This window comes from Larus michahellis, unplaced genomic scaffold (assembly GCF_964199755.1).
Source record: "Larus michahellis unplaced genomic scaffold, bLarMic1.1 SCAFFOLD_75, whole genome shotgun sequence".
Lineage (NCBI taxonomy): Eukaryota > Metazoa > Chordata > Aves > Charadriiformes > Laridae > Larus > Larus michahellis.
The window spans coordinates 957,201-982,348 of NW_027435915.1; positions in this window are offsets into that span (position 1 = coordinate 957,201).

Consider the following 25,148-nt stretch of genomic DNA (forward strand, 5'->3'; position numbering starts at 1 on the left):
TCTCCCTGTCTTTGAGTACTGTTTTCACTGTCCCGGTTACCTCTTTGCTAACATTCTCTTCAGAGCTGCAGTGAAACCAGGAACCACGTGGAGAAGGCACCCACACTGAAAGTGCCTGGAGGGAACATTGGGGCTTCTTCTCAGTGTCTCTGACATAGGGTTTCACTGTCCCGGGAAAGTCTCTGCCAACACCCTGCAGAGCGCTGTGCCCAATATACAGAAACGTCTTGCGGTATCTCCTACAGGGAAAGTGCCAGGAGGGAATTGTCGAGCTTGTTCTCAGTGTCTCTGAGAATTGCTCTGATTATCTGTGTGACCTCTTTGCTAAGACTCTCCAGAGAGCCGTCCTCAAAACAAACACACATCTTGACATATCTCCCGCATTGATCGCAGTGTCTCCAGAAACGGCATTCAAGGAGCCAGGACCTTTTCTCCCTACACTGTCCATTGAGTTGTCCTCAAAACCAATATCCATCCTGCTATATCTCCCACATGGAAAGTGCCAGGAGGGAGAAGTGGGGATTATGTTTAGACTTTCTCGGAACTGCTTCAAATCAACTAGATATCTTTGTGCTGTAAATCTCCCAACAGCCAAACGCAAAAGCAGCAAACATCTCGCTGTATGTCCCACATCCAAAGTGCCAAGAGAGAGCTTGCTCTCCCTGTCTTTGAGTACTGTTTTCACTGTCCCGGTTACCTCTTTGCTAACATTCTCTTCAGAGCTGCAGTGAAACCAGGAACCACGTGGAGAAGGCACCCACACTGAAAGTGCCTGGAGGGAACATTGGGGCTTCTTCTCAGTGTCTCTGACATAGGGTTTCACTGTCCCGGGAAAGTCTCTGCTAACACCGTGCAGAGCGCTGTGCCCAATATACAGAAACGTCTTGCGGTATCTCCTACAGGGAAAGTGCCAGGAGGGAATTGTCGAGCTTGTTCTCAGTGTCTCTGAGAATTGCTCTGATTATCCCTGTGACCTCTTTGCTAAGACTCTCCAGAGAGACGTCCTCAAAACCAACACACATCTTGACATATCTCCCGCATTGATCGCAGTGTCTCCAGAAACGGCATTCAAGGAGCCAGGACCTTTTCTCCCTACACTGTCCATTGAGTTGTCCTCAAAACCAATATCCATCCTGCTATATCTCCCACATGGAAAGTGCCAGGAGGGAGAAGTGGGGATTATGTTTAGACTTTCTCGGAACTGCTTCAAATCAACTAGATATCTTTGTGCTGTAAATCTCCCAACAGCCAAACGCAAAAGCAGCAAACATCTCGCTGTATGTCCCACATCCAAAGTGCCAAGAGAGAGCTTGCTCTCCCTGTCTTTGAGTACTGTTTTCACTGTCCCGGTTACCTCTTTGCTAACATTCTCTTCAGAGCTGCAGTGAAACCAGGAACCACGTGGAGAAGGCACCCACACTGAAAGTGCCTGGAGGGAACATTGGGGCTTCTTCTCAGTGTCTCTGACATAGGGTTTCACTGTCCCGGGAAAGTCTCTGCTAACACCCTGCAGAGCGCTGTGCCCAATATACAGAAACGTCTTGCGGTATCTCCTACAGGGAAAGTGCCAGGAGGGAATTGTCGAGCTTGTTCTCAGTGTCTCTGAGAATTGCTCTGATTATCTGTGTGACCTCTTTGCTAAGACTCTCCAGAGAGACGTCCTCAAAACAAACACACATCTTGACATATCTCCCACATTGATCGCAGTGTCTCCAGAAACGGCATTCAAGGAGCCAGGACCTTTTCTCCCTACACTGTCCATTGAGTTGTCCTCAAAACCAATACCCATCCTGCTATATCTCCCACATGGAAAGTGCCAGGAGGGAGAAGTGGGGATTATGTTTAGACTTTCTCGGAACTGCTTCAAATCAACTAGATATCTTTGTGCTGTAAATCTCCCAACAGCCAAACGCAAAAGCAGCAAACATCTCGCTGTATGTCCCACATCCAAAGTGCCAAGAGAGAGCTTGCTCTCCCTGTCTTTGAGTACTGTTTTCACTGTCCCGGTTACCTCTTTGCTAACATTCTCTTCAGAGCTGCAGTGAAACCAGGAACCACGTGGAGAAGGCACCCACACTGGAAGTGCCTGGAGGGAACATTGGGGCTTCTTCTCAGTGTCTCTGACATAGGGTTTCACTGTCCCGGGAAAGTCTCTGCTAACACCGTGCAGAGCGCTGTGCCCAATATACAGAAACGTCTTGCGGTATCTCCTACAGGGAAAGTGCCAGGAGGGAATTGTCGAGCTTGTTCTCAGTGTCTCTGAGAATTGCTCTGATTATCCGTGTGACCTCTTTGCTAAGACTCTCCAGAGAGACGTCCTCAAAACCAACACACATCTTGACATATCTCCCGCATTGATCGCAGTGTCTCCAGAAACGGCATTCAAGGAGCCAGGACCTTTTCTCCCTACACTGTCCATTGAGTTGTCCTCAAAACCAATATACATCCTGCTATATCTCCCACATGGAAAGTGCCAGGAGGGAGAAGTGGGGATTATGTTTAGACTTTCTCGGAACTGCTTCAAATCAACTAGATATCTTTGTGCTGTAAATCTCCCAACAGCCAAACGCAAAAGCAGGAAACATCTCGCTGTATGTCCCACATCCCAAGTGCCAAGAGAGAGCTTGCTCTCCCTGTCTTTGAGTACTGTTTTCACTGTCCCGGTTACCTCTTTGCTAACATTCTCTTCAGAGCTGCAGTGAAACCAGGAACCACGTGGAGAAGGCACCCACACTGAAAGTGCCTGGACGGAACATTGGGGCTTCTTCTCAGTGTCTCTGACATAGGGTTTCACTGTCCCGGGAAAGTCTCTGCCAACACCCTGCAGAGCGCTGTGCCCAATATACAGAAACGTCTTGCGGTATCTCCTACAGGGAAAGTGCCAGGAGGGAATTGTCGAGCTTGTTCTCAGTGTCTCTGAGAATTGCTCTGATTATCCCTGTGACCTCTTTGCTAAGACTCTCCAGAGAGACGTCCTCAAAACCAACACACATCTTGACATATCTCCCGCATTGATCGCAGTGTCTCCAGAAACGGCATTCAAGGAGCCAGGACCTTTTCTCCCTACACTGTCCATTGAGTTGTCCTCAAAACTAATATACATCCTGCTATATCTCCCACATGGAAAGTGCCAGGAGGGAGAAGTGGGGATTATGTTTAGACTTTCTCGGAACTGCTTCAAATCAACTAGATATCTTTGTGCTGTAAATCTCCCAACAGCCAAATGCAAAAGCAGCAAACATCTCGCTGTATGTCCCACATCCAAAGTGCCAAGAGAGAGCTTGCTCTCCCTGTCTTTGAGTACTGTTTTCACTGTCCCGGTTACCTCTTTGCTAGCATTCTCTTCAGAGCTGCAGTGAAACCAGGAACCACGTGGAGAAGGCACCCACACTGAAAGTGCCTGGAGGGAACATTGGGGCTTCTTCTCAGTGTCTCTGACATAGGGTTTCACTGTCCCGGGAAAGTCTCTGCCAACAACCTGCAGAGCGCTGTGCCCAATATACAGAAACGTCTTGCGGTATCTCCTACAGGGAAAGTGCCAGGAGGGAATTGTCGAGCTTGTTCTCAGTGTCTCTGAGAATTGCTCTGATTATGCCTGTGACCTCTTTGCTAAGACTCTCCAGAGAGACGTCCTCAAAACCAACACACATCTTGACATATCTCCCGCATTGATCGCAGTGTCTCCAGAAACGGCATTCAAGGAGCCAGGACCTTTTCTCCCTACACTGTCCATTGAGTTGTCCTCAAAACCAATACCCATCCTGCTATATCTCCCACATGGAAAGTGCCAGGAGGGAGAAGTGGGGATTATGTTTAGACTTTCTCGGAACTGCTTCAAATCAACTAGATATCTTTGTGCTGTAAATCTCCCAACAGCCAAACGCAAAAGCAGCAAACATCTCGCTGTATGTCCCACATCCAAAGTGCCAAGAGAGAGCTTGCTCTCCCTGTCTTTGAGTACTGTTTTCACTGTCCCGGTTACCTCTTTGCTAACATTCTCTTCAGAGCTGCAGTGAAACCAGGAACCACGTGGAGAAGGCACCCACACTGGAAGTGCCTGGAGGGAACATTGGGGCTTCTTCTCAGTGTCTCTGACATAGGGTTTCACTGTCCCGGGAAAGTCTCTGCTAACACCCTGCAGAGCGCTGTGCCCAATATACAGAAACGTCTTGCGGTATCTCCTACAGGGAAAGTGCCAGGAGGGAATTGTCGAGCTTGTTCTCAGTGTCTCTGAGAATTGCTCTGATTATACCTGTGACCTCTTTGCTAAGACTCTCCAGAGAGACGTCCTCAAAACCAACACACATCTTGACATATCTCCCGCATTGATCGCAGTGTCTCCAGAAACGGCATTCAAGGAGCCAGGACCTTTTCTCCCTACACTGTCCATTGAGTTGTCCTCAAAACCAATATCCATCCTGCTATATCTCCCACATGGAAAGTGCCAGGAGGGAGAAGTGGGGATTATGTTTAGACTTTCTCGGAACTGCTTCAAATCAACTAGATATCTTTGTGCTGTAAATCTCCCAACAGCCAAACGCAAAAGCAGCAAACATCTCGCTGTATGTCCCACATCCAAAGTGCCAAGAGAGAGCTTGCTCTCCCTGTCTTTGAGTACTGTTTTCACTGTCCCGGTTACCTCTTTGCTAACATTCTCTTCAGAGCTGCAGTGAAACCAGGAACCACGTGGAGAAGGCACCCACACTGAAAGTGCCTGGAGGGAACATTGGGGCTTCTTCTCAGTGTCTCTGACATAGGGTTTCACTGTCCCGGGAAAGTCTCTGCCAACACCCTGCAGAGCGCTGTGCCCAATATACAGAAACGTCTTGCGGTATCTCCTACAGGGAAAGTGCCAGGAGGGAATTGTGGAGCTTGTTCTCAGTGTCTCTGAGAATTGCTCTGATTATCTGTGTGACCTCTTTGCTAAGACTCTCCAGAGAGCCGTCCTCAAAACAAACACACATCTTGACATATCTCCCGCATTGATCGCAGTGTCTCCAGAAACGGCATTCAAGGAGCCAGGACCTTTTCTCCCTACACTGTCCATTGAGTTGTCCTCAAAACCAATATCCATCCTGCTATATCTCCCACATGGAAAGTGCCAGGAGGGAGAAGTGGGGATTATGTTTAGACTTTCTCGGAACTGCTTCAAATCAACTAGATATCTTTGTGCTGTAAATCTCCCAACAGCCAAACGCAAAAGCAGCAAACATCTCGCTGTATGTCCCACATCCAAAGTGCCAAGAGAGAGCTTGCTCTCCCTGTCTTTGAGTACTGTTTTCACTGTCCCGGTTACCTCTTTGCTAACATTCTCTTCAGAGCTGCAGTGAAACCAGGAACCACGTGGAGAAAGCACCCACACTGAAAGTGCCTGGAGGGAACATTGGGGCTTCTTCTCAGTGTCTCTGACATAGGGTTTCACTGTCCCGGGATAGTCTCTGCTAACACCCTGCAGAGCGCTGTGCCCAATATACAGAAACGTCTTGCGGTATCTCCTACAGGGAAAGTGCCAGGAGGGAATTGTCGAGCTTGTTCTCAGTGTCTCTGAGAATTGCTCTGATTATCCGTGTGACCTCTTTGCTAAGACTCTCCAGAGAGACGTCCTCAAAACCAACACACATCTTGACATATCTCCCGCATTGATCGCAGTGTCTCCAGAAACGGCATTCAAGGAGCCAGGACCTTTTCTCCCTACACTGTCCATTGAGTTGTCCTCAAAACCAATATCCATCCTGCTATATCTCCCACATGGAAAGTGCCAGGAGGGAGAAGTGGGGATTATGTTTAGACTTTCTCGGAACTGCTTCAAATCAACTAGATATCTTTGTGCTGTAAATCTCCCAACAGCCAAACGCAAAAGCAGCAAACATCTCGCTGTATGTCCCACATCCAAAGTGCCAAGAGAGAGCTTGCTCTCCCTGTCTTTGAGTACTGTTTTCACTGTCCCGGTTACCTCTTTGCTAACATTCTCTTCAGAGCTGCAGTGAAACCAGGAACCACGTGGAGAAAGCACCCACACTGAAAGTGCCTGGAGGGAACATTGGGGCTTCTTCTCAGTGTCTCTGACATAGGGTTTCACTGTCCCGGGAAAGTCTCTGCTAACACCGTGCAGAGCGCTGTGCCCAATATACAGAAACGTCTTGCGGTATCTCCTACAGGGAAAGTGCCAGGAGGGAATTGTCGAGCTTGTTCTCAGTGTCTCTGAGAATTGCTCTGATTATCCGTGTGACCTCTTTGCTAAGACTCTCCAGAGAGACGTCCTCAAAACCAACACACATCTTGACATATCTCCCGCATTGATCGCAGTGTCTCCAGAAACGGCATTCAAGGAGCCAGGACCTTTTCTCCCTACACTGTCCATTGAGTTGTCCTCAAAACCAATATCCATCCTGCTATATCTCCCACATGGAAAGTGCCAGGAGGGAGAAGTGGGGATTATGTTTAGACTTTCTCGGAACTGCTTCAAATCAACTAGATATCTTTGTGCTGTAAATCTCCCAACAGCCAAACGCAAAAGCAGCAAACATCTCGCTGTATGTCCCACATCCAAAGTGCCAAGAGAGAGCTTGCTCTCCCTGTCTTTGAGTACTGTTTTCACTGTCCCGGTTACCTCTTTGCTAACATTCTCTTCAGAGCTGCAGTGAAACCAGGAACCACGTGGAGAAGGCACCCACACTGAAAGTGCCTGGAGGGAACATTGGGGCTTCTTCTCAGTGTCTCTGACATAGGGTTTCACTGTCCCGGGAAAGTCTCTGCTAACACCCTGCAGAGCGCTGTGCCCAATATACAGAAACGTCTTGCGGTATCTCCTACAGGGAAAGTGCCAGGAGGGAATTGTCGAGCTTGTTCTCAGTGTCTCTGAGAATTGCTCTGATTATCTGTGTGACCTCTTTGCTAAGACTCTCCAGAGAGACGTCCTCAAAACAAACACACATCTTGACATATCTCCCACATTGATCGCAGTGTCTCCAGAAACGGCATTCAAGGAGCCAGGACCTTTTCTCCCTACACTGTCCATTGAGTTGTCCTCAAAACCAATACCCATCCTGCTATATCTCCCACATGGAAAGTGCCAGGAGGGAGAAGTGGGGATTATGTTTAGACTTTCTCGGAACTGCTTCAAATCAACTAGATATCTTTGTGCTGTAAATCTCCCAACAGCCAAACGCAAAAGCAGCAAACATCTCGCTGTATGTCCCACATCCAAAGTGCCAAGAGAGAGCTTGCTCTCCCTGTCTTTGAGTACTGTTTTCACTGTCCCGGTTACCTCTTTGCTAACATTCTCTTCAGAGCTGCAGTGAAACCAGGAACCACGTGGAGAAGGCACCCACACTGGAAGTGCCTGGAGGGAACATTGGGGCTTCTTCTCAGTGTCTCTGACATAGGGTTTCACTGTCCCGGGAAAGTCTCTGCCAACACCCTGCAGAGCGCTGTGCCCAATATACAGAAACGTCTTGCGGTATCTCCTACAGGGAAAGTGCCAGGAGGGAATTGTGGAGCTTGTTCTCAGTGTCTCTGAGAATTGCTCTGATTATCCCTGTGACCTCTTTGCTAAGACTCTCCAGAGAGCCGTCCTCAAAACAAACACACATCTTGACATATCTCCCGCATTGATCGCAGTGTCTCCAGAAACGGCATTCAAGGAGCCAGGACCTTTTCTCCCTACACTGTCCATTGAGTTGTCCTCAAAACCAATATCCATCCTGCTATATCTCCCACATGGAAAGTGCCAGGAGGGAGAAGTGGGGATTATGTTTAGACTTTCTCGGAACTGCTTCAAATCAACTAGATATCTTTGTGCTGTAAATCTCCCAACAGCCAAACGCAAAAGCAGCAAACATCTCGCTGTATGTCCCACATCCAAAGTGCCAAGAGAGAGCTTGCTCTCCCTGTCTTTGAGTACTGTTTTCACTGTCCCGGTTACCTCTTTGCTAACATTCTCTTCAGAGCTGCAGTGAAACCAGGAACCACGTGGAGAAAGCACCCACACTGAAAGTGCCTGGAGGGAACATTGGGGCTTCTTCTCAGTGTCTCTGACATAGGGTTTCACTGTCCCGGGATAGTCTCTGCTAACACCCTGCAGAGCGCTGTGCCCAATATACAGAAACGTCTTGCGGTATCTCCTACAGGGAAAGTGCCAGGAGGGAATTGTCGAGCTTGTTCTCAGTGTCTCTGAGAATTGCTCTGATTATCCGTGTGACCTCTTTGCTAAGACTCTCCAGAGAGACGTCCTCAAAACCAACACACATCTTGACATATCTCCCGCATTGATCGCAGTGTCTCCAGAAACGGCATTCAAGGAGCCAGGACCTTTTCTCCCTACACTGTCCATTGAGTTGTCCTCAAAACCAATATCCATCCTGCTATATCTCCCACATGGAAAGTGCCAGGAGGGAGAAGTGGGGATTATGTTTAGACTTTCTCGGAACTGCTTCAAATCAACTAGATATCTTTGTGCTGTAAATCTCCCAACAGCCAAACGCAAAAGCAGCAAACATCTCGCTGTATGTCCCACATCCAAAGTGCCAAGAGAGAGCTTGCTCTCCCTGTCTTTGAGTACTGTTTTCACTGTCCCGGTTACCTCTTTGCTAACATTCTCTTCAGAGCTGCAGTGAAACCAGGAACCACGTGGAGAAAGCACCCACACTGAAAGTGCCTGGAGGGAACATTGGGGCTTCTTCTCAGTGTCTCTGACATAGGGTTTCACTGTCCCGGGAAAGTCTCTGCTAACACCGTGCAGAGCGCTGTGCCCAATATACAGAAACGTCTTGCGGTATCTCCTACAGGGAAAGTGCCAGGAGGGAATTGTCGAGCTTGTTCTCAGTGTCTCTGAGAATTGCTCTGATTATCCGTGTGACCTCTTTGCTAAGACTCTCCAGAGAGACGTCCTCAAAACAAACACACATCTTGACATATCTCCCGCATTGATCGCAGTGTCTCCAGAAACGGCATTCAAGGAGCCAGGACCTTTTCTCCCTACACTCTCCATTGAGTTGTCCTCAAAACCAATATCCATCCTGCTATATCTCCCACATGGAAAGTGCCAGGAGGGAGAAGTGGGGATTATGTTTAGACTTTCTCGGAACTGCTTCAAATCAACTAGATATCTTTGTGCTGTAAATCTCCCAACAGCCAAACGCAAAAGCAGCAAACATCTCGCTGTATGTCCCACATCCAAAGTGCCAAGAGAGAGCTTGCTCTCCCTGTCTTTGAGTACTGTTTTCACTGTCCCGGTTACCTCTTTGCTAACATTCTCTTCAGAGCTGCAGTGAAACCAGGAACCACGTGGAGAAGGCACCCACACTGAAAGTGCCTGGAGGGAACATTGGGGCTTCTTCTCAGTGTCTCTGACATAGGGTTTCACTGTCCCGGGAAAGTCTCTGCTAACACCCTGCAGAGCGCTGTGCCCAATATACAGAAACGTCTTGCGGTATCTCCTACAGGGAAAGTGCCAGGAGGGAATTGTCGAGCTTGTTCTCAGTGTCTCTGAGAATTGCTCTGATTATCTGTGTGACCTCTTTGCTAAGACTCTCCAGAGAGACGTCCTCAAAACAAACACACATCTTGACATATCTCCCACATTGATCGCAGTGTCTCCAGAAACGGCATTCAAGGAGCCAGGACCTTTTCTCCCTACACTGTCCATTGAGTTGTCCTCAAAACCAATACCCATCCTGCTATATCTCCCACATGGAAAGTGCCAGGAGGGAGAAGTGGGGATTATGTTTAGACTTTCTCGGAACTGCTTCAAATCAACTAGATATCTTTGTGCTGTAAATCTCCCAACAGCCAAACGCAAAAGCAGCAAACATCTCGCTGTATGTCCCACATCCAAAGTGCCAAGAGAGAGCTTGCTCTCCCTGTCTTTGAGTACTGTTTTCACTGTCCCGGTTACCTCTTTGCTAACATTCTCTTCAGAGCTGCAGTGAAACCAGGAACCACGTGGAGAAGGCACCCACACTGGAAGTGCCTGGAGGGAACATTGGGGCTTCTTCTCAGTGTCTCTGACATAGGGTTTCACTGTCCCGGGAAAGTCTCTGCTAACACCGTGCAGAGCGCTGTGCCCAATATACAGAAACGTCTTGCGGTATCTCCTACAGGGAAAGTGCCAGGAGGGAATTGTCGAGCTTGTTCTCAGTGTCTCTGAGAATTGCTCTGATTATCCGTGTGACCTCTTTGCTAAGACTCTCCAGAGAGACGTCCTCAAAACAAACACACATCTTGACATATCTCCCACATTGATCGCAGTGTCTCCAGAAACGGCATTCAAGGAGCCAGGACCTTTTCTCCCTACACTGTCCATTGAGTTGTCCTCAAAACCAATACCCATCCTGCTATATCTCCCACATGGAAAGTGCCAGGAGGGAGAAGTGGGGATTATGTTTAGACTTTCTCGGAACTGCTTCAAATCAACTAGATATCTTTGTGCTGTAAATCTCCCAACAGCCAAACGCAAAAGCAGCAAACATCTCGCTGTATGTCCCACATCCAAAGTGCCAAGAGAGAGCTTGCTCTCCCTGTCTTTGAGTACTGTTTTCACTGTCCCGGTTACCTCTTTGCTAACATTCTCTTCAGAGCTGCAGTGAAACCAGGAACCACGTGGAGAAGGCACCCACACTGGAAGTGCCTGGAGGGAACATTGGGGCTTCTTCTCAGTGTCTCTGACATAGGGTTTCACTGTCCCGGGAAAGTCTCTGCTAACACCGTGCAGAGCGCTGTGCCCAATATACAGAAACGTCTTGCGGTATCTCCTACAGGGAAAGTGCCAGGAGGGAATTGTCGAGCTTGTTCTCAGTGTCTCTGAGAATTGCTCTGATTATCCGTGTGACCTCTTTGCTAAGACTCTCCAGAGAGACGTCCTCAAAACCAACACACATCTTGACATATCTCCCGCATTGATCGCAGTGTCTCCAGAAACGGCATTCAAGGAGCCAGGACCTTTTCTCCCTACACTGTCCATTGAGTTGTCCTCAAAACCAATATACATCCTGCTATATCTCCCACATGGAAAGTGCCAGGAGGGAGAAGTGGGGATTATGTTTAGACTTTCTCGGAACTGCTTCAAATCAACTAGATATCTTTGTGCTGTAAATCTCCCAACAGCCAAATGCAAAAGCAGCAAACATCTCGCTGTATGTCCCACATCCAAAGTGCCAAGAGAGAGCTTGCTCTCCCTGTCTTTGAGTACTGTTTTCACTGTCCCGGTTACCTCTTTGCTAACATTCTCTTCAGAGCTGCAGTGAAACCAGGAACCACGTGGAGAAGGCACCCACACTGAAAGTGCCTGGAGGGAACATTGGGGCTTCTTCTCAGTGTCTCTGACATAGGGTTTCACTGTCCCGGGAAAGTCTCTGCTAACACCGTGCAGAGCGCTGTGCCCAATATACAGAAACGTCTTGCGGTATCTCCTACAGGGAAAGTGCCAGGAGGGAATTGTCGAGCTTGTTCTCAGTGTCTCTGAGAATTGCTCTGATTATCTGTGTGACCTCTTTGCTAAGACTCTCCAGAGAGCCGTCCTCAAAACAAACACACATCTTGACATATCTCCCGCATTGATCGCAGTGTCTCCAGAAACGGCATTCAAGGAGCCAGGACCTTTTCTCCCTACACTGTCCATTGAGTTGTCCTCAAAACCAATATCCATCCTGCTATATCTCCCACATGGAAAGTGCCAGGAGGGAGAAGTGGGGATTATGTTTAGACTTTCTCGGAACTGCTTCAAATCAACTAGATATCTTTGTGCTGTAAATCTCCCAACAGCCAAATGCAAAAGCAGCAAACATCTCGCTGTATGTCCCACATCCAAAGTGCCAAGAGAGAGCTTGCTCTCCCTGTCTTTGAGTACTGTTTTCACTGTCCCGGTTACCTCTTTGCTAACATTCTCTTCAGAGCTGCAGTGAAACCAGGAACCACGTGGAGAAGGCACCCACACTGGAAGTGCCTGGAGGGAACATTGGGGCTTCTTCTCAGTGTCTCTGACATAGGGTTTCACTGTCCCGGGAAAGTCTCTGCTAACACCGTGCAGAGCGCTGTGCCCAATATACAGAAACGTCTTGCGGTATCTCCTACAGGGAAAGTGCCAGGAGGGAATTGTCGAGCTTGTTCTCAGTGTCTCTGAGAATTGCTCTGATTATCCGTGTGACCTCTTTGCTAAGACTCTCCAGAGAGACGTCCTCAAAACCAACACACATCTTGACATATCTCCCGCATTGATCGCAGTGTCTCCAGAAACGGCATTCAAGGAGCCAGGACCTTTTCTCCCTACACTGTCCATTGAGTTGTCCTCAAAACCAATATACATCCTGCTATATCTCCCACATGGAAAGTGCCAGGAGGGAGAAGTGGGGATTATGTTTAGACTTTCTCGGAACTGCTTCAAATCAACTAGATATCTTTGTGCTGTAAATCTCCCAACAGCCAAATGCAAAAGCAGCAAACATCTCGCTGTATGTCCCACATCCAAAGTGCCAAGAGAGAGCTTGCTCTCCCTGTCTTTGAGTACTGTTTTCACTGTCCCGGTTACCTCTTTGCTAACATTCTCTTCAGAGCTGCAGTGAAACCAGGAACCACGTGGAGAAGGCACCCACACTGAAAGTGCCTGGAGGGAACATTGGGGCTTCTTCTCAGTGTCTCTGACATAGGGTTTCACTGTCCCGGGAAAGTCTCTGCTAACACCGTGCAGAGCGCTGTGCCCAATATACAGAAACGTCTTGCGGTATCTCCTACAGGGAAAGTGCCAGGAGGGAATTGTCGAGCTTGTTCTCAGTGTCTCTGAGAATTGCTCTGATTATCTGTGTGACCTCTTTGCTAAGACTCTCCAGAGAGCCGTCCTCAAAACAAACACACATCTTGACATATCTCCCGCATTGATCGCAGTGTCTCCAGAAACGGCATTCAAGGAGCCAGGACCTTTTCTCCCTACACTCTCCATTGAGTTGTCCTCAAAACCAATATCCATCCTGCTATATCTCCCACATGGAAAGTGCCAGGAGGGAGAAGTGGGGATTATGTTTAGACTTTCTCGGAACTGCTTCAAATCAACTAGATATCTTTGTGCTGTAAATCTCCCAACAGCCAAATGCAAAAGCAGCAAACATCTCGCTGTATGTCCCACATCCAAAGTGCCAAGAGAGAGCTTGCTCTCCCTGTCTTTGAGTACTGTTTTCACTGTCCCGGTTACCTCTTTGCTAACATTCTCTTCAGAGCTGCAGTGAAACCAGGAACCACGTGGAGAAGGCACCCACACTGAAAGTGCCTGGAGGGAACATTGGGGCTTCTTCTCAGTGTCTCTGACATAGGGTTTCACTGTCCCGGGAAAGTCTCTGCTAACACCCTGCAGAGCGCTGTGCCCAATATACAGAAACGTCTTGCGGTATCTCCTACAGGGAAAGTGCCAGGAGGGAATTGTCGAGCTTGTTCTCAGTGTCTCTGAGAATTGCTCTGATTATCCCTGTGACCTCTTTGCTAAGACTCTCCAGAGAGACGTCCTCAAAACAAACACACATCTTGACATATCTCCCACATTGATCGCAGTGTCTCCAGAAACGGCATTCAAGGAGCCAGGAGGTTTTCTCCCTACACTGTCCATTGAGTTGTCCTCAAAACCAATACCCATCCTGCTATATCTCCCACATGGAAAGTGCCAGGAGGGAGAAGTGGGGATTATGTTTAGACTTTCTCGGAACTGCTTCAAATCAACTAGATATCTTTGTGCTGTAAATCTCCCAACAGCCAAACGCAAAAGCAGCAAACATCTCGCTGTATGTCCCACATCCAAAGTGCCAAGAGAGAGCTTGCTCTCCCTGTCTTTGAGTACTGTTTTCACTGTCCCGGTTACCTCTTTGCTAACATTCTCTTCAGAGCTGCAGTGAAACCAGGAACCACGTGGAGAAGGCACCCACACTGAAAGTGCCTCGAGGGAACATTGGGGCTTCTTCTCAGTGTCTCTGACATAGGGTTTCACTGTCCCGGGAAAGTCTCTGCTAACACCGTGCAGAGCGCTGTGCCCAATATACAGAAACGTCTTGCGGTATCTCCTACAGGGAAAGTGCCAGGAGGGAATTGTCGAGCTTGTTCTCAGTGTCTCTGAGAATTGCTCTGATTATCCGTGTGACCTCTTTGCTAAGACTCTCCAGAGAGACGTCCTCAAAACAAACACACATCTTGACATATCTCCCGCATTGATCGCAGTGTCTCCAGAAACGGCATTCAAGGAGCCAGGACCTTTTCTCCCTACACTCTCCATTGAGTTGTCCTCAAAACCAATATACATCCTGCTATATCTCCCACATGGAAAGTGCCAGGAGGGAGAAGTGGGGATTATGTTTAGACTTTCTCGGAACTGCTTCAAATCAACTAGATATCTTTGTGCTGTAAATCTCCCAACAGCCAAACGCAAAAGCAGCAAACATCTCGCTGTATGTCCCACATCCAAAGTGCCAAGAGAGAGCTTGCTCTCCCTGTCTTTGAGTACTGTTTTCACTGTCCCGGTTACCTCTTTGCTAACATTCTCTTCAGAGCTGCAGTGAAACCAGGAACCACGTGGAGAAGGCACACACACTGAAAGTGCCTGGAGGGAACATTGGGGCTTCTTCTCAGTGTCTATGACATAGGGTTTCACTGTCCCGGGAAAGTCTCTGCTAACACCCTGCAGAGCGCTGTGCCCAATATACAGAAACGTCTTGCGGTATCTCCTACAGGGAAAGTGCCAGGAGGGAATTGTCGAGCTTGTTCTCAGTGTCTCTGAGAATTGCTCTGATTATCTGTGTGACCTCTTTGCTAAGACTCTCCAGAGAGCCGTCCTCAAAACAAACACACATCTTGACATATCTCCCGCATTGATCGCAGTGTCTCCAGAAACGGCATTCAAGGAGCCAGGACCTTTTCTCCCTACACTGTCCATTGAGTTGTCCTCAAAACCAATATCCATCCTGCTATATCTCCCACATGGAAAGTGCCAGGAGGGAGAAGTGGGGATTATGTTTAGACTTTCTCGGAACTGCTTCAAATCAACTAGATATCTTTGTGCTGTAAATCTCCCAACAGCCAAACGCAAAAGCAGCAAACATCTCGCTGTATGTCCCACATCCAAAGTGCCAAGAGAGAGCTTGCTCTCCCTGTCTTTGAGTACTGTTTTCACTGTCCCGGTTACCTCTTTGCTAACATTCTCTTCAGAGCTGCAGTGAAACCAGGAACCACGTGGAGAAGGCACCCACACTGGAAGTGCCTGGAGGGAACATTGGGGCTTCTTCTCAGTGTCTCTGACATAGGGTTTCACTGTCCCGGGAAAGTCTCTGCTAACACCGTGCAGAGCGCTGTGCCCAATATACAGAAACGTCTTGCGGTATCTCCTACAGGGAAAGTGCCAGGAGGGAATTGTCGAGCTTGTTCTCAGTGTCTCTGAGAATTGCTCTGATTATCCGTGTGACCTCTTTGCTAAGACTCTCCAGAGAGACGTCCTCAAAACCAACACACATCTTGACATATCTCCCGCATTGATCGCAGTGTCTCCAGAAACGGCATTCAAGGAGCCAGGACCTTTTCTCCCTACACTGTCCATTGAGTTGTCCTCAAAACCAATATCCATCCTGCTATATCTCCCACATGGAAAGTGCCAGGAGGGAGAAGTGGGGATTATGTTTAGACTTTCTCGGAACTGCTTCAAATCAACTAGATATCTTTGTGCTGTAAATCTCCCAACAGCCAAACGCAAAAGCAGCAAACATCTCGCTGTATGTCCCACATCCAAAGTGCCAAGAGAGAGCTTGCTCTCCCTGTCTTTGAGTACTGTTTTCACTGTCCCGGTTACCTCTTTGCTAACATTCTCTTCAGAGCTGCAGTGAAACCAGGAACCACGTGGAGAAGGCACCCACACTGAAAGTGCCTGGAGGGAACATTGGGGCTTCTTCTCAGTGTCTCTGACATAGGGTTTCACTGTCCCGGGAAAGTCTCTGCTAACACCGTGCAGAGCGCTGTGCCCAATATACAGAAACGTCTTGCGGTATCTCCTACAGGGAAAGTGCCAGGAGGGAATTGTGGAGCTTGTTCTCAGTGTCTCTGAGAATTGCTCTGATTATCCCTGTGACCTCTTTGCTAAGACTCTCCAGAGAGCCGTCCTCAAAACAAACACACATCTTGACATATCTCCCGCATTGATCGCAGTGTCTCCAGAAACGGCATTCAAGGAGCCAGGACCTTTTCTCCCTACACTGTCCATTGAGTTGTCCTCAAAACCAATATACATCCTGCTATATCTCCCACATGGAAAGTGCCAGGAGGGAGAAGTGGGGATTATGTTTAGACTTTCTCGGAACTGCTTCAAATCAACTAGATATCTTTGTGCTGTAAATCTCCCAACAGCCAAACGCAAAAGCAGCAAACATCTCGCTGTATGTCCCACATCCAAAGTGCCAAGAGAGAGCTTGCTCTCCCTGTCTTTGAGTACTGTTTTCACTGTCCCGGTTACCTCTTTGCTAACATTCTCTTCAGAGCTGCAGTGAAACCAGGAACCACGTGGAGAAGGCACCCACACTGAAAGTGCCTGGAGGGAACATTGGGGCTTCTTCTCAGTGTCTCTGACATAGGGTTTCACTGTCCCGGGAAAGTCTCTGCTAACACCCTGCAGAGCGCTGTGCCCAATATACAGAAACGTCTTGCGGTATCTCCTACAGGGAAAGTGCCAGGAGGGAATTGTCGAGCTTGTTCTCAGTGTCTCTGAGAATTGCTCTGATTATCCGTGTGACCTCTTTGCTAAGACTCTCCAGAGAGACGTCCTCAAAACCAACACATATCTTGACATATCTCCCGCATTGATCGCAGTGTCTCCAGAAACGGCATTCAAGGAGCCAGGACCTTTTCTCCCTACACTGTCCATTGAGTTGTCCTCAAAACTAATATCCATCCTGCTATATCTCCCACATGGAAAGTGCCAGGAGGGAGAAGTGGGGATTATGTTTAGACTTTCTCGGAACTGCTTCAAATCAACTAGATATCTTTGTGCTGTAAATCTCCCAACAGCCAAATGCAAAAGCAGCAAACATCTCGCTGTATGTCCCACATCCAAAGTGCCAAGAGAGAGCTTGCTCTCCCTGTCTTTGAGTACTGTTTTCACTGTCCCGGTTACCTCTTTGCTAACATTCTCTTCAGAGCTGCAGTGAAACCAGGAACCACGTGGAGAAGGCACCCACACTGAAAGTGCCTGGAGGGAACATTGGGGCTTCTTCTCAGTGTCTCTGACATAGGGTTTCACTGTCCCGGGAAAGTCTCTGCTAACACCGTGCAGAGCGCTGTGCCCAATATACAGAAACGTCTTGCGGTATCTCCTACAGGGAAAGTGCCAGGAGGGAATTGTCGAGCTTGTTCTCAGTGTCTCTGAGAATTGCTCTGATTATCCCTGTGACCTCTTTGCTAAGACTCTCCAGAGAGACGTCCTCAAAACAAACACACATCTTGACATATCTCCCACATTGATCGCAGTGTCTCCAGAAACGGCATTCAAGGAGCCAGGACCTTTTCTCCCTACACTGTCCATTGAGTTGTCCTCAAAACCAATACCCATCCTGCTATATCTCCCACATGGAAAGTGCCAGGAGGGAGAAGTGGGGATTATGTTTAGACTTTCTCGGAACTGCTTCAAATCAACTAGATATCTTTGTGCTGTAAATCTCCCAACAGCCAAACGCAAAAGCAGCAAACATCTCGCTGTATGTCCCACATCCAAAGTGCCAAGAGAGAGCTTGCTCTCCCTGTCTTTGAGTACTGTTTTCACTGTCCCGGTTACCTCTTTGCTAACATTCTCTTCAGAGCTGCAGTGAAACCAGGAACCACGTGGAGAAGGCACCCACACTGGAAGTGCCTGGAGGGAACATTGGGGCTTCTTCTCAGTGTCTCTGACATAGGGTTTCACTGTCCCGGGAAAGTCTCTGCTAACACCGTGCAGAGCGCTGTGCCCAATATACAGAAACGTCTTGCGGTATCTCCTACAGGGAAAGTGCCAGGAGGGAATTGTCGAGCTTGTTCTCAGTGTCTCTGAGAATTGCTCTGATTATCCGTGTGACCTCTTTGCTAAGACTCTCCAGAGAGACGTCCTCAAAACCAACACACATCTTGACATATCTCCCGCATTGATCGCAGTGTCTCCAGAAACGGCATTCAAGGAGCCAGGACCTTTTCTCCCTACACTGTCCATTGAGTTGTCCTCAAAACCAATATACATCCTGCTATATCTCCCACATGGAAAGTGCCAGGAGGGAGAAGTGGGGATTATGTTTAGACTTTCTCGGAACTGCTTCAAATCAACTAGATATCTTTGTGCTGTAAATCTCCCAACAGCCAAATGCAAAAGCAGCAAACTTCTCGCTGTATGTCCCACATCCAAAGTGCCAAGAGAGAGCTTGCTCTCCCTGTCTTTGAGTACTGTTTTCACTGTCCCGGTTACCTCTTTGCTAACATTCTCTTCAGAGCTGCAGTGAAACCAGGAACCACGTGGAGAAGGCACCCACACTGAAAGTGCCTGGAGGGAACATTGGGGCTTCTTCTCAGTGTCTCTGACATAGGGTTTCACTGTCCCGGGAAAGTCTCTGCTAACACCGTGCAGAGCGCTGTGCCCAATATACAGAAACGTCTTGCGGTATCTCCTACAGGGAAAGTGCCAGGAGGGAATTGTCGAGCTTGTTCTCAGTGTCTCTGAGAATTGCTCTGATTATCCGTGTGACCTCTTTGCTAAGACTCTCCAGAGAGCCGTCCTCAAAACAAACACACATCTTGACATATCTCCCGCATTGATCGCAGTGTCTCCAGAAACGGCATTCAAGGAGCCAGGACCTTTTCTCCCTACACTGTCCATTGAGTTGTCCTCAAAACCAATATACATCCTGCTATATCTCCCACATGGAAAGTGCCAGGAGGGAGAAGTGGGGATTATGTTTAGACTTTCTCGGAACTGCTTCAAATCAACTAGATATCTTTGTGCTGTAAATCTCCCAACAGCCAAATGCAAAAGCAGCAAACATCTCGCTGTATGTCCCACATCCAAAGTGCCAAGAGAGAGCTTGCTCTCCCTGTCTTTGAGTACTGTTTTCACTGTCCCGGTTACCTCTTTGCTAACATTCTCTTCAGAGCTGCAGTGAAACCAGGAACCACGTGGAGAAGGCACCCACACTGAAAGTGCCTGGAGGGAACATTGGGGCTTCTTCTCAGTGTCTCTGACATAGGGTTTCACTGTCCCGGGAAAGTCTCTGCTAACACCGTGCAGAGCGCTGTGCCCAATATACAGAAACGTCTTGCGGTATCTCCTACAGGGAAAGTGCCAGGAGGGAATTGTCGAGCTTGTTCTCAGTGTCTCTGAGAATTGCTCTGATTATCCCTGTGACCTCTTTGCTAAGACTCTCCAGAGAGCCGTCCTCAAAACAAACACACATCTTGACATATCTCCCGCATTGATCGCAGTGTCTCCAGAAACGGCATTCAAGGAGCCAGGACCTTTTCTCCCTACACTGTCCATTGAGTTGTCCTCAAAACCAATATACATCCTGCTATATCTCCCACATGGAAAGTGCCAGGAGGGAGAAGTGGGGATTATGTTTAGACTTTCTCGGAACTGCTTCAAATCAACTAGATATCTTTGTGCTGTAAATCTCCCAACAGCCAAACGCAAAAGCAGCAAACATCTCGCTGTATGTCCCACATCCAAAGTGCCAAGAGAGAGCTTGCTCTCCCTGTCTTTGAGTACTGTTTTCACTGTCCCGGTTACCTCTTTGCTAACATTCTCTTCAGAGCTGCAGTGAAACCAGGAACCACGTGGAGAAGGCACCCACACTGAAAGTGCCTGGAGGGAACATTGGGGCTTCTTCTCAGTGTCTCTGACATAGGGTTTCACTGTCCCGGGAAAGTCTCTGCTAACACCCTGCAGAGCGCTGTGCCCAATATACAGAAACGTCTTGCGGTATCTCCTACAGGGAAAGTGCCAGGAGGGAATTGTCGAGCTTGTTCTCAGTGTCTCTGAGAATTGCTCTGATTATGCCTGTGACCTCTTTGCTAAGACTCTCCAGAGAGCCGTCCTCAAAACAAACACACATCTTGACATATCTCCCGCATTGATCGCAGTGTCTCCAGAAACGGCATTCAAGGAGCCAGGACCTTTTCTCCCTACACTGTCCATTGAGTTGTCCTCAAAACCAATATCCATCCTGCTATATCTCCCACATGGAAAGTGCCAGGAGGGAGAAGTGGGGATTATGTTTAGACTTTCTCGGAACTGCTTCAAATCAACTAGATATCTTTGTGCTGTAAATCTCCCAACAGCCAAACGCAAAAGCAGCAAACATCTCGCTGTATGTCCCACATCCAAAGTGCCAAGAGAGAGCTTGCTCTCCCTGTCTTTGAGTACTGTTTTCACTGTCCCGGTTACCTCTTTGCTAACATTCTCTTCAGAGCTGCAGTGAAACCAGGAACCACGTGGAGAAGGCACCCACACTGAAAGTGCCTGGAGGGAACATTGGGGCTTCTTCTCAGTGTCTCTGACATAGGGTTTCACTGTCCCGGGAAAGTCTCTGCTAACACCCTGCAGAGCGCTGTGCCCAATATACAGTAACGTCTTGCGGTATCTCCTACAGGGAAAGTGCCAGGAGGGAATTGTCGAGCTCGTTCTCAGTGTCTCTGAGAATTGCTCTGATTATGCCTGTGACCTCTTTGCTAAGACTCTCCAGAGAGACGTCCTCAAAACCAACACACATCTTGACATATCTCCCGCATTGATCGCAGTGTCTCCAGAAACGGCATTCAAGGAGCCAGGACCTTTTCTCCCTACACTGTCCATTGAGTTGTCCTCAAAACTAATATACATCCTGCTATATCTCCCACATGGAAAGTGCCAGGAGGGAGAAGTGGGGATTATGTTTAGACTTTCTCGGAACTGCTTCAAATCAACTAGATATCTTTGTGCTGTAAATCTCCCAACAGCCAAACGCAAAAGCAGCAAACATCTCGCTGTATGTCCCACATCCAAAGTGCCAAGAGAGAGCTTGCTCTCCCTGTCTTTGAGTACTGTTTTCACTGTCCCGGTTACCTCTTTGCTAACATTCTCTTCAGAGCTGCAGTGAAACCAGGAACCACGTGGAGAAGGCACCCACACTGGAAGTGCCTGGAGGGAACATTGGGGCTTCTTCTCAGTGTCTCTGACATAGGGTTTCACTGTCCCGGGAAAGTCTCTGCTAACACCGTGCAGAGCGCTGTGCCCAATATACAGAAACGTCTTGCGGTATCTCCTACAGGGAAAGTGCCAGGAGGGAATTGTCGAGCTTGTTCTCAGTGTCTCTGAGAATTGCTCTGATTATCCGTGTGACCTCTTTGCTAAGACTCTCCAGAGAGACGTCCTCAAAACCAACACACATCTTGACATATCTCCCGCATTGATCGCAGTGTCTCCAGAAACGGCATTCAAGGAGCCAGGACCTTTTCTCCCTACACTGTCCATTGAGTTGCCCTCAAAACCAATATACATCCTGCTATATCTCCCACATGGAAAGTGCCAGGAGGGAGAAGTGGGGATTATGTTTAGACTTTCTCGGAACTGCTTCAAATCAACTAGATATCTTTGTGCTGTAAATCTCCCAACAGCCAAATGCAAAAGCAGCAAACATCTCGCTGTATGTCCCACATCCAAAGTGCCAAGAGAGAGCTTGCTCTCCCTGTCTTTGAGTACTGTTTTCACTGTCCCGGTTACCTCTTTGCTAGCATTCTCTTCAGAGCTGCAGTGAAACCAGGAACCACGTGGAGAAGGCACCCACACTGAAAGTGCCTGGAGGGAACATTGGGGCTTCTTCTCAGTGTCTCTGACATAGGGTTTCACTGTCCCGGGATAGTCTCTGCTAACACCCTGCAGAGCGCTGTGCCCAATATACAGAAACGTCTTGCGGTATCTCCTACAGGGAAAGTGCCAGGAGGGAATTGTCGAGCTTGTTCTCAGTGTCTCTGAGAATTGCTCTGATTATCCGTGTGACCTCTTTGCTAAGACTCTCCAGAGAGACGTCCTCAAAACCAACACACATCTTGACATATCTCCCGCATTGATCGCAGTGTCTCCAGAAACGGCATTCAAGGAGCCAGGACCTTTTCTCCCTACACTGTCCATTGAGTTGTCCTCAAAACTAATATCCATCCTGCTATATCTCCCACATGGAAAGTGCCAGGAGGGAGAAGTGGGGATTATGTTTAGACTTTCTCGGAACTGCTTCAAATCAACTAGATATCTTTGTGCTGTAAATCTCCCAACAGCCAAATGCAAAAGCAGCAAACATCTCGCTGTATGTCCCACATCCAAAGTGCCAAGAGAGAGCTTGCTCTCCCTGTCTTTGAGTACTGTTTTCACTGTCCCGGTTACCTCTTTGCTAACATTCTCTTCAGAGCTGCAGTGAAACCAGGAACCACGTGGAGAAGGCACCCACACTGAAAGTGCCTGGAGGGAACATTGGGGCTTCTTCTCAGTGTCTCTGACATAGGGTTTCACTGTCCCGGGAAAGTCTCTGCTAACACCGTGCAGAGCGCTGTGCCCAATATACAGAAACGTCTTGCGGTATCTCCTACAGGGAAAGTGCCAGGAGGGAATTGTGGAGCTTGTTCTCAGTGTCTCTGAGAATTGCTCTGATTATCCCTGTGACCTCTTTGCTAAGACTCTCCAGAGAGCCGTCCTCAAAACAAACACACATCTTGACATATCTCCCGCATTGATCGCAGTGTCTCCAGAAACGGCATTCAAGGAGCCAGGACCTTTTCTCCCTACACTGTCCATTGAGTTGTCCTCAAAACCAATATACATCCTGCTATATCTCCCACATGGAAAGTGCCAGGAGGGAGAAGTGGGGATTATGTTTAGACTTTCTCGGAACTGCTTCAAATCAACTAGATATCTTTGTGCTGTAAATCTCCCAACAGCCAAACGCAAAAGCAGCAAACATCTCGCTGTATGTCCCACATCCAAAGTGCCAAGAGAGAGCTTGCTCTCCCTGTCTTTGAGTACTGTTTTCACTGTCCCGGTTACCTCTTTGCTAACATTCTCTTCAGAGCTGCAGTGAAACCAGGAACCACGTGGAGAAGGCACCCACACTGAAAGTGCCTGGAGGGAACATTGGGGCTTCTTCTCAGTGTCTCTGACATAGGGTTTCACTGTCCCGGGAAAGTCTCTGCTAACACCCTGCAGAGCGCTGTGCCCAATATACAGAAACGTCTTGCGGTATCTCCTACAGGGAAAGTGCCAGGAGGGAATTGTCGAGCTTGTTCTCAGTGTCTCTGAGAATTGCTCTGATTATCCGTGTGACCTCTTTGCTAAGACTCTCCAGAGAGCCGTCCTCAAAACAAACACACATCTTGACATATCTCCCGCATTGATCGCAGTGTCTCCAGAAACGGCATTCAAGGAGCCAGGACCTTTTCTCCCTACACTGTCCATTGAGTTGTCCTCAAAACCAATATCCATCCTGCTATATCTCCCACATGGAAAGTGCCAGGAGGGAGAAGTGGGGATTATGTTTAGACTTTCTCGGAACTGCTTCAAATCAACTAGATATCTTTGTGCTGTAAATCTCCCAACAGCCAAACGCAAAAGCAGCAAACATCTCGCTGTATGTCCCACATCCAAAGTGCCAAGAGAGAGCTTGCTCTCCCTGTCTTTGAGTACTGTTTTCACTGTCCCGGTTACCTCTTTGCTAACATTCTCTTCAGAGCTGCAGTGAAACCAGGAACCACGTGGAGAAGGCAGCCACACTGAAAGTGCCTGGAGGGAACATTGGGGCTTCTTCTCAGTGTCTCTGACATAGGGTTTCACTGTCCCGGGAAAGTCTCTGCTAACACCCTGCAGAGCGCTGTGCCCAATATACAGAAACGTCTTGCGGTATCTCCTACAGGGAAAGTGCCAGGAGGGAATTGTCGAGCTTGTTCTCAGTGTCTCTGAGAATTGCTCTGATTATCCCTGTGACCTCTTTGCTAAGACTCTCCAGAGAGCCGTCCTCAAAACAAACACACATCTTGACATATCTCCCGCATTGATCGCAGTGTCTCCAGAAACGGCATTCAAGGAGCCAGGACCTTTTCTCCCTACACTGTCCATTGAGTTGTCCTCAAAACCAATATACATCCTGCTATATCTCCCACATGGAAAGTGCCAGGAGGGAGAAGTGGGGATTATGTTTAGACTTTCTCGGAACTGCTTCAAATCAACTAGATATCTTTGTGCTGTAAATCTCCCAACAGCCAAACGCAAAAGCAGCAAACATCTCGCTGTATGTCCCACATCCAAAGTGCCAAGAGAGAGCTTGCTCTCCCTGTCTTTGAGTACTGTTTTCACTGTCCCGGTTACCTCTTTGCTAACATTCTCTTCAGAGCTGCAGTGAAACCAGGAACCACGTGGAGAAGGCACCCACACTGAAAGTGCCTGGAGGGAACATTGGGGCTTCTTCTCAGTGTCTCTGACATAGGGTTTCACTGTCCCGGGAAAGTCTCTGCTAACACCCTGCAGAGCGCTGTGCCCAATATACAGAAACGTCTTGCGGTATCTCGTACAGGGAAAGTGCCAGGAGGGAATTGTCGAGCTTGTTCTCAGTGTCTCTGAGAATTGCTCTGATTATGCCTGTGACCTCTTTGCTAAGACTCTCCAGAGAGCCGTCCTCAAAACAAACACACATCTTGACATATCTCCCGCATTGATCGCAGTGTCTCCAGAAACGGCATTCAAGGAGCCAGGAGGTTTTCTCCCTACACTGTCCATTGAGTTGTCCTCAAAACCAATATCCATCCTGCTATATCTCCCACATGGAAAGTGCCAGGAGGGAGAAGTGGGGATTATGTTTAGACTTTCTCGGAACTGCTTCAAATCAACTAGATATCTTTGTGCTGTAAATCTCCCAACAGCCAAACGCAAAAGCAGCAAACATCTCGCTGTATGTCCCACATCCAAAGTGCCAAGAGAGAGCTTGCTCTCCCTGTCTTTGAGTACTGTTTTCACTGTCCCGGTTACCTCTTTGCTAACATTCTCTTCAGAGCTGCAGTGAAACCAGGAACCACGTGGAGAAGGCACCCACACTGGAAGTGCCTGGAGGGAACATTGGGGCTTCTTCTCAGTGTCTCTGACATAGGGTTTCACTGTCCCGGGAAAGTCT